The sequence below is a fragment of the Solanum verrucosum genome, unplaced genomic scaffold (genome assembly GCF_900185275.1).
Source record: "Solanum verrucosum unplaced genomic scaffold, falcon-dt-bn FXZP01000278.1, whole genome shotgun sequence".
NCBI classification, from domain to species: domain Eukaryota; kingdom Viridiplantae; phylum Streptophyta; class Magnoliopsida; order Solanales; family Solanaceae; genus Solanum; species Solanum verrucosum.
In genome coordinates this window covers 2942466-2950351 of record NW_026020332.1, presented here as the reverse complement: position 1 = coordinate 2950351, position 7886 = coordinate 2942466, and positions in this window count along the sequence as shown.

Here is a 7886-nt window from a genome sequence, read left to right as displayed (position 1 = left end):
CCCGCGCTAATTTTACTAGTAATCATATATATATATAAAAGAGAACCTTAGGTCCGCCTACGTGGCGCCATCACAAACCAGGATTCCCTTTTAATTTATTTATTTCCAAATATATATAAAAGAGAACCTTAGGCCAGCCTACGTGGCGCCACCACAAATCAGAATTCCCTTTTAATTTATTTATTTTCAAAACTAGCCTTCCCCTTTTATGAAGAGTTGCGACTTTTATGAAAAATTGTGACTTTTATGAAAAGTTACGACTTTAATGAAGAGTTGCGACTTTTATGAAGAGTTGAAACTTTTATGAAGAGTTGCGACTTTTATGAAAGGTTGTGACCTTTCCGAATGGTTGCAACTTTTCCAAATAGTTGTAACATTTCCGATAAGGCACAATAAACATTTGTTCATACTACCCTTTGTTGTCTATAAATAGAGGAATTTCCTCTCATTTTAACACAACGAAAATTCTGAACCTCCTTTTCTTTTTCACAATTAAATATTTGTGTATTTGCTTCTGTTGAGTGGCTAACTGACACCATTGCTTATGTTACAGATGCCGGTATGTATTTTAATAACCATTAATTTATGCTTATATTATTAACGATAAATGATAAGATGTAATATTTTTCATTTTCCTTTACATTATTAATATTTGTTACTACGTAATCTTGTATGTAAGACAATATAATGTTTTAGTTTTAATGAATGATAGATTTTAAGTATTATTTTATAAATTTTATGATATTAAATTCCCGTGCGAAGCGTGAATAATTTTACTAGTATATCATATATAAGAATTGCATATTGTGAATTGCCGAGGATTGCCACGTGGCACAATTGAAGGCGGCAACAGATAAAGAATTGATGCGGCACAGTTCAAGCAAAAATTGGATTCCTTTTTATTTTGAACTAGTGAATTTGTCCGCGTTTTGCGCGGCTATAAAAGACGATAAGATATCAAATATACGATAATAAAATATTCATATAAAATATAAAATAAAATAAATCATAAAGAGAACGTACGAAATAAATAAATAATGCTACATCATTCTTATGACCTTAATCATTAAAAACAAACAAAAAAAATATGAAATTAATACATAATTATTCGATTTATTTCGACGTGACGACGTACCCCCACAAGTTGTTCACCATACAAATAGCCTTCCTTTTGTTCTTCAAATCAGCCAAAAACATGAATATAATAAGCACCAGAAACATAACTTAAAAAGGCAATAATGTGATATTTTTACTATGTCTTAGGTTATCTCAATTTATAACACTATAATATGAAATATCAAATTGTCATGAATATGACTATTAATTATTTTAGGGATTATGAGGATAAAAAGTTATGGGAGTGATAAATATAAAGACCATTAAATTTTACATTAAATAATATGAATGAATGGTTAATTGACATATTTATTTATTATATAATATACAAAATAAAGAGAAATCATAGAGAGAACATATGAAAAAATAAAATAATGTAATATTATTCCTATGATCTTATTCATTAAAAAATAAAAGAAAAAATACACTCCACAAGCCGATCACCATTCAATAGTTTTCATATTATACTTCAAATCAAATTAAAACATGAATATAATAAACATAAAAAACATAACAACTTAAAAAGTTAATGTAATCATTTTTACAAAGTTTTAATATCTTCATTTTTAACTCTACAATATAAAATACCAATAATATTTTTAAATATGGAGGAATACATTCAACACTACATAAATTAGATAGACATAACTATATTATTTCTTTAATCATCCTTTCTAAGTATACCATAACTGAATAAAACTCATAACAATAGATGAATAAATTATACAAAGAAAAAAAAACAGAAGATGGTTTTAATTTTCACAATTCTTTTAATTTTCTAAAGAAAGTTCATCAAATACGAAAAAATAATAGATAATTTAATTTAATTAGCTGCCAAATGAGTGACTATTCTACTAAAACTAAATAATTAAAAATAAATAAAATAACATATTTACACAACCTTCTACCATACATATATACTGATAGCAAACAAAAAGTTAGTGGAATACAAATTTTCAAGCATAATATGAAACTACAAAACTAAAAAGTCATAAACATAATTATGATTGCATCAAATTGGCAGAAGCATTGGCAGCTGAGTTTGGTGGAAAATGGTGTAGCCAACAAGGCTTAACTAATTTCACTCTTGAGCTAGATTCCATGATCATTGTAAATATGGTGAACAACAAGAGCAATAACAATCTCAAACTCAGGCAAATCATCGATAATATCGTTGAGATTGTGGATCAATTGAATGCCCAAGTGACTCACTGTTTTAGAGAAAGCAATCAACTTGCAGACTTTTTAGCGAAAAGGGCTGCTAGACTGAACCAAATGATGATTCTAACATCTTTCAGGCCACTTACCGAAATGGCTAAAGGTGCATACTTTTTGGATAAGTGTCAAATGCCTTGTATTAGAACAAAATTTGATAAGGCTATTTTTTTGTTAGTTGATTTGTATATATTTGAATCTGTCAGAAGATTTATATCCTCCTATGAGATTATGATCTTCTAGCTCCTGAGGTGACTAGCTCACTGTGGTGTTGTCATGGAGGTAAGGCTTCAGCCCCCCTCTTTTTTTTGTATCTCATAAATACAACAGAACCCAGCTATACTGGGTAATTTTATTTTTTTTAAAAAAGATTGCATCAAATTGAGAAAAAGTAAGAAGAATTACAATTTCGAAAAGAAATTAGGGAAAAAAAAGTAAAGATTTGGCCCCTGAATGTACTTTCATGTATAATTTTTGAGGAAATAAACACAGATTACTTTCTTTTCTTTTAGTTTTTACCGTGTTATCTTCAAAGTCTCCATATTGTCTCATGAACTACTCATATCAAGATATCTACTCAAGAAGAACAATTAATTCTTTGATTTATAGATGCAATAGATTAAACATACGTTAAATAGTGAAAAACTTAAAGACTGTTATGCAATCGAAAGGGCATATTGCAACTTAATGACCCATTATTTCAATTTAATTTTAACCACTTTAATGACCCATTATAATTTATAATGTAATAAATATAAATAATAATGAAAGAAATAATTCATTTTTTTAAAGGTTTGAAGAAAGAAAATAAGAAAAAAAATTCAAAATTATGAGAAAATAAATAAATAGTAATAGAGGCCAATGAGGCATGCCACATCAGCGGATTCATTTTCAGCTTTATTAATATATATAGATTTCTAATTTGTTTTGGACTTGGTTATTTTATTTAGGTTTTTCTAATAGTCCATAGAAATAAATATTTTGGAGGATATCAATCATAGGGCATCAAATTATAAAGTTGTCAATACTTTTTAGGGTTCGTTTTTTCTTCTTTCTTTTCTTAGAGATTAGTGGTTAAACGCCCTTGTTGTGTACGGATTGATTGTTGAATATTGAAGGTTTTGAATTAATTCTTGGTTATCATTATAAGTTACTTTTATATTCTTGTTTTAGTATTTCATGCTTTATCACCATAAAAATAAATCTATTGTCTATTCTTAAAATCGAGAGAGGAGAGGGTAGATAAACCAAAGAATATAGAAAGCTCAATCATCCATTGAGTTGATGTGTGTTCAGGAGTGACGCTCGGACGAACAACTTGCTTGGTTACAAAATAGAATGAAATATAAATGCTCGCTAGTAGGCATGTCTATGCCCGCTCAACGATATAGTAGGAACAACTAATTGGAGTGGGCGACTAGAGGTCGAGAGACCCAACTCATACAACCCTGTATATCAGTAACTTCATAACTGAAATTAGTTCATTGCCTGAGATACGATACATGAAGTCCAATGCATGTTGCAGCCCTAGAATTTTCCAACCATTGTAAGTAATCTTATTATTTTATTCATGCATTCTTTATTTTTGACACTCTTAAATAAATAATTAGACCAGTATAATTTAGTAAAAATAGTTAATTGACAAGTCCTAGGTTCGATAATCTGATTCTTTTAAGAGCCACTATATTACTTGCGCAACCGCGTACACTTGCATGTTGAGAGATATAAGAGATGAGAGGTATAATGAGAAATGAGAGAAATTAAGAGGGTGAGAGGTGAGAGGTGAGATGTGAGAGATGAACCTGGAGTTACTGGAAAAGGTGTACCTTATAGCATTTCCATTTGATTTTTAAGGTCCAAATTGATACTCCCTCAGTCCATAACAAGTGTCCTTATATTTAAGTAGTGTCGACTTTTTTAAGTTGTTGAACGTTATTAACGAAATTTCTTAGCTCTGCGTATTCAAGGTCTTAAAGCTAAGAATCAATCTCTTCTAGCATATAAAATTACATATCGCACAATTATTGGCATATATTTACACTTCCCTTTGAACTTCATACCACTATAATCTCTCCTAATATGATAAATTGGTATATGAAAAGAAGAATCTTTAACTTACTCTTTTACCTGGTTCTAGAAAGAGCCCGACTACCTCATTTTGTCTGATACCTTATTATAGACAAACATGTCACAAAAAATATCGTTTTTTTACTCCTTAACAACCCTCCACACGATTTTCCCTTTTCTATTTACCAAAAAAAGAAAAAGATAATTATCCAGGAATAGGACCACCACACAACTTGACAGAAACATTACAATAGTGCCAGCTCTGAGGACAATCAAGAATGTGTGATTTGCTTATAACTTTATATCTTAGGAATAGGACAGTCACTTTGCTAATGTATTCAGGTTAGACTGGAAATCTACTCTGAACACAGCGCCTTACATAGTGCGCCAGCTCCAGCCAATTTTCCACGAGAATTGACCTGCTGATGGAAGACGGTGCAGGGAGTCCATACCACTGATTCATTAAGATAGTTTCTATCTTCTGGAACTGATAGGTGAGTGTGAGACTGCTGTTCTTGTCTTCTTCCAGAGTAGAAAGGAAGAAACACGGTGTTGTATTCCTCAAAGTTTATTAGTGATGGAACGGAGGATATCCCGGATGGCGTATAGATATTGACCAATTCAAGTAGTTTGATCACAATATGAGAAATTGATTGAATGATCTGAGGATTCAAATTCTGTCCAATTTCTGTTTCATCAGTCAAATATACCATAGGAGATAGTTAACTAATAATTAGACTGAATTTATTTCTACATATTTGGTTGAGTCACAAAGGAAGAAAACTTGTGATTTTATTCACTGTAATTCCACTGGTGGGGTCTGCCCGTCTTGGAGGATAGTATGTACGCAGAACTTACCCGTACCTTGAAGGTAGAGATGTTGTTTCTGATAGATTCTCGGCTCAAAGAAAGATGTGAAATAAGGCAGTAGCAACAAGCAGAAAATACAACAAGATAATACAGTAATCGAGGCTAATGAAACAACATGTAGTAATAAAAATCTAAGATGAAAATAAATCTTGTATTTGGAGAGAAAAAGTTTGCTTTTCAAGGCCAAATATTTGTATCCTGGAGATTAATAAACATTAATCAGAAACAAATTTACTCCCCACACTCCTATATGCTTGTTGTTTATCTTTGTATTGTATATATATAAGTAGTAATATCCTTTAAACCAAAAAAATAAGTGCAAAGTTTAGTAAGTTTAAGGCAAAAAAAAAAAAAAAAACATTTTTATGACTTTACTGTTATAGTGGATAAAGTTCAATCACTCTTGAAATAAATCCTATTTGTATAAATATATTGTTTTCAAATGCATTGATTTTAAATGAAGAAACCTGAGGAGGCACTACTAAGATGCTTCCCTTCACAAATTCAAGCAACAAAAGTAATGACAATTTTGGATGTCTTATGAAACCATTCACCAGATGAAGAATATATTGGTGAAAAGATTGAGCCTTATTGGGCTAAGGACCCCGTAATTAACGCGGCATTCAAGGTGTTTTCGGGGAAATTGAAGGAGCTTGAAGGGATTATTGATGCTAGAAATAATGATAGTAAGTTGAATAATAGAAATGGAGCTGGAGTTATGCCTTATGAATTACAACAACAACAACATACCTAGTGAAATCCCACTAGGTGGGGTCTGGGGAGGGTAGAGTGTACGCAGACCTTGCCACTACCTCGTGGAGGTAGAGAGGCTGTTTCCGAAAGACCCTCAGCTCAAGTACATCAAATCCAAGTTAAAGGCGAGGAAAACAGTGTATAAAACATACCATCCAATAAGAAAGATAGTGAATAATCAACAGAGGAGACATAACCTCAATAGAACAATGAGAAAAGTGAAACGTAATAAACAACATAAGGCTATAGGTATCACAGACAAGAACTGCAAGTGCAAGGCTAAGACTACTACACACGCTAACAACCCATACCCTCGCAAGAAAGGACAACACGCTAGCCCTACTAACCTTCAACCTTAATACGCGACCTCCACTCCTTCCTATCTAGAGTCATGTCTTCGGTAATGTGAAGCTGAGCCAAGTCCTGTCTAATCACCTCTCCCCAATACTTCTTAGGCCTACCTCTACCCCTCCGCGTACCCTCTACAACCAGCCCCTCACACCTCCTCACTGGGGCGTCTTCGCACCGTCTCTTCACATGTCCAAACCATCTCAGTCTCGCTTCCCTCAGCTTGTCCACCACAGAGGCCACTCCCACCTTCTCCCGGATAACTTCATTCCTAATCTTATCACTCCTAGTGTGCCCACACATCCATCTCAACATCCTCATCTCCGCAACCTGCATTTTCTGAACATGTGAGTTATGCCTTATGAATTGTTGAAACCATATTCTAAACCTGGAGTTACTAGAAAAGGTGTACCTTGTAGCATTTCCATTTGATTTTATTTTTTGTGTGTGTAAAAAGACATGAATTTTGTAATAAAGTTTCATGTGTAATAAAAATGACGCAATCTATCATATGTGCTAGCTCATTTTGCTTTTGCAAATGCCCGTTGATACAAATGATACAAATTGGTCACGTTTGATGTTAACCTGAACCCAAGTACATTGAACTAGCAGAGTTATTCAAAAAACAGGATGTGTTGCATAAAAGAAGAAATGGATAGAACCGGCTGCTCGCTTTGCCCATCTGCTATCTGTGAAAACTGCAGCTTCTATGATCTATAGAATGCCTTTTTAAAAAAATAATAAAACATTTGAGATTTATTAAGAAATAGGAATGCACAGAGAGCAGAGGCGACTAGATCAATATGTCTACAGATCAAAGTTGAGAAAAAAAGGTATATCTTTGATTCTTTTCACATTTAAACGTTTGAAATTCGACAAGTGTGATTTTCGACTAACAAGGAGTGGTGACTTTTTTGGATTATATCTTAAGAGGCAAGTACATGTGCATGGTAAAGAATGAGGAGTTGAGTGTCTTCATGACGACTGCATTGTTTGCGCCTTTGCGTTTTATGGAAAGATAGGTTGTTTGATATATGCTTCAAAGATGTTTGATGCAATGGTTAGCGAGATGGTTGTGTGGTTGATCTCTTTAGGGAGAGCTGGGCTACTACAGGAAGTGTACGACTTCATAAGGAAGATGCCTTTTGAAGTTGATGCCACTGTCTGATGGGTGCTTGTAGACTTCATGGAGCTATTGAATTGGAAAGTGAAGTAGCACAACTATTGCTTGAGTCGTAACCGAATCATTTGTGCTGGCTCAGAGAGGTGGGATTATGCTGATAACTGCTAAGTCATAGGCTTTGACAATACATTTTTTGTCTATCTTATTTTGGGCTTTGAACATTATTGCAGCTCTTTATGCAAGTTATTGTTTGGGGATGAGGTGTTGTTTGTTGTTGTATAACAGTGATGTCCAGGTCAACTTGTGTTCTATTCGATTAATTCAAGCGGTACCGTCTACCTTCCACCAATAGAGATATCGGGTAACTCTGTCATCTGAGACTTAGATGGGAAGA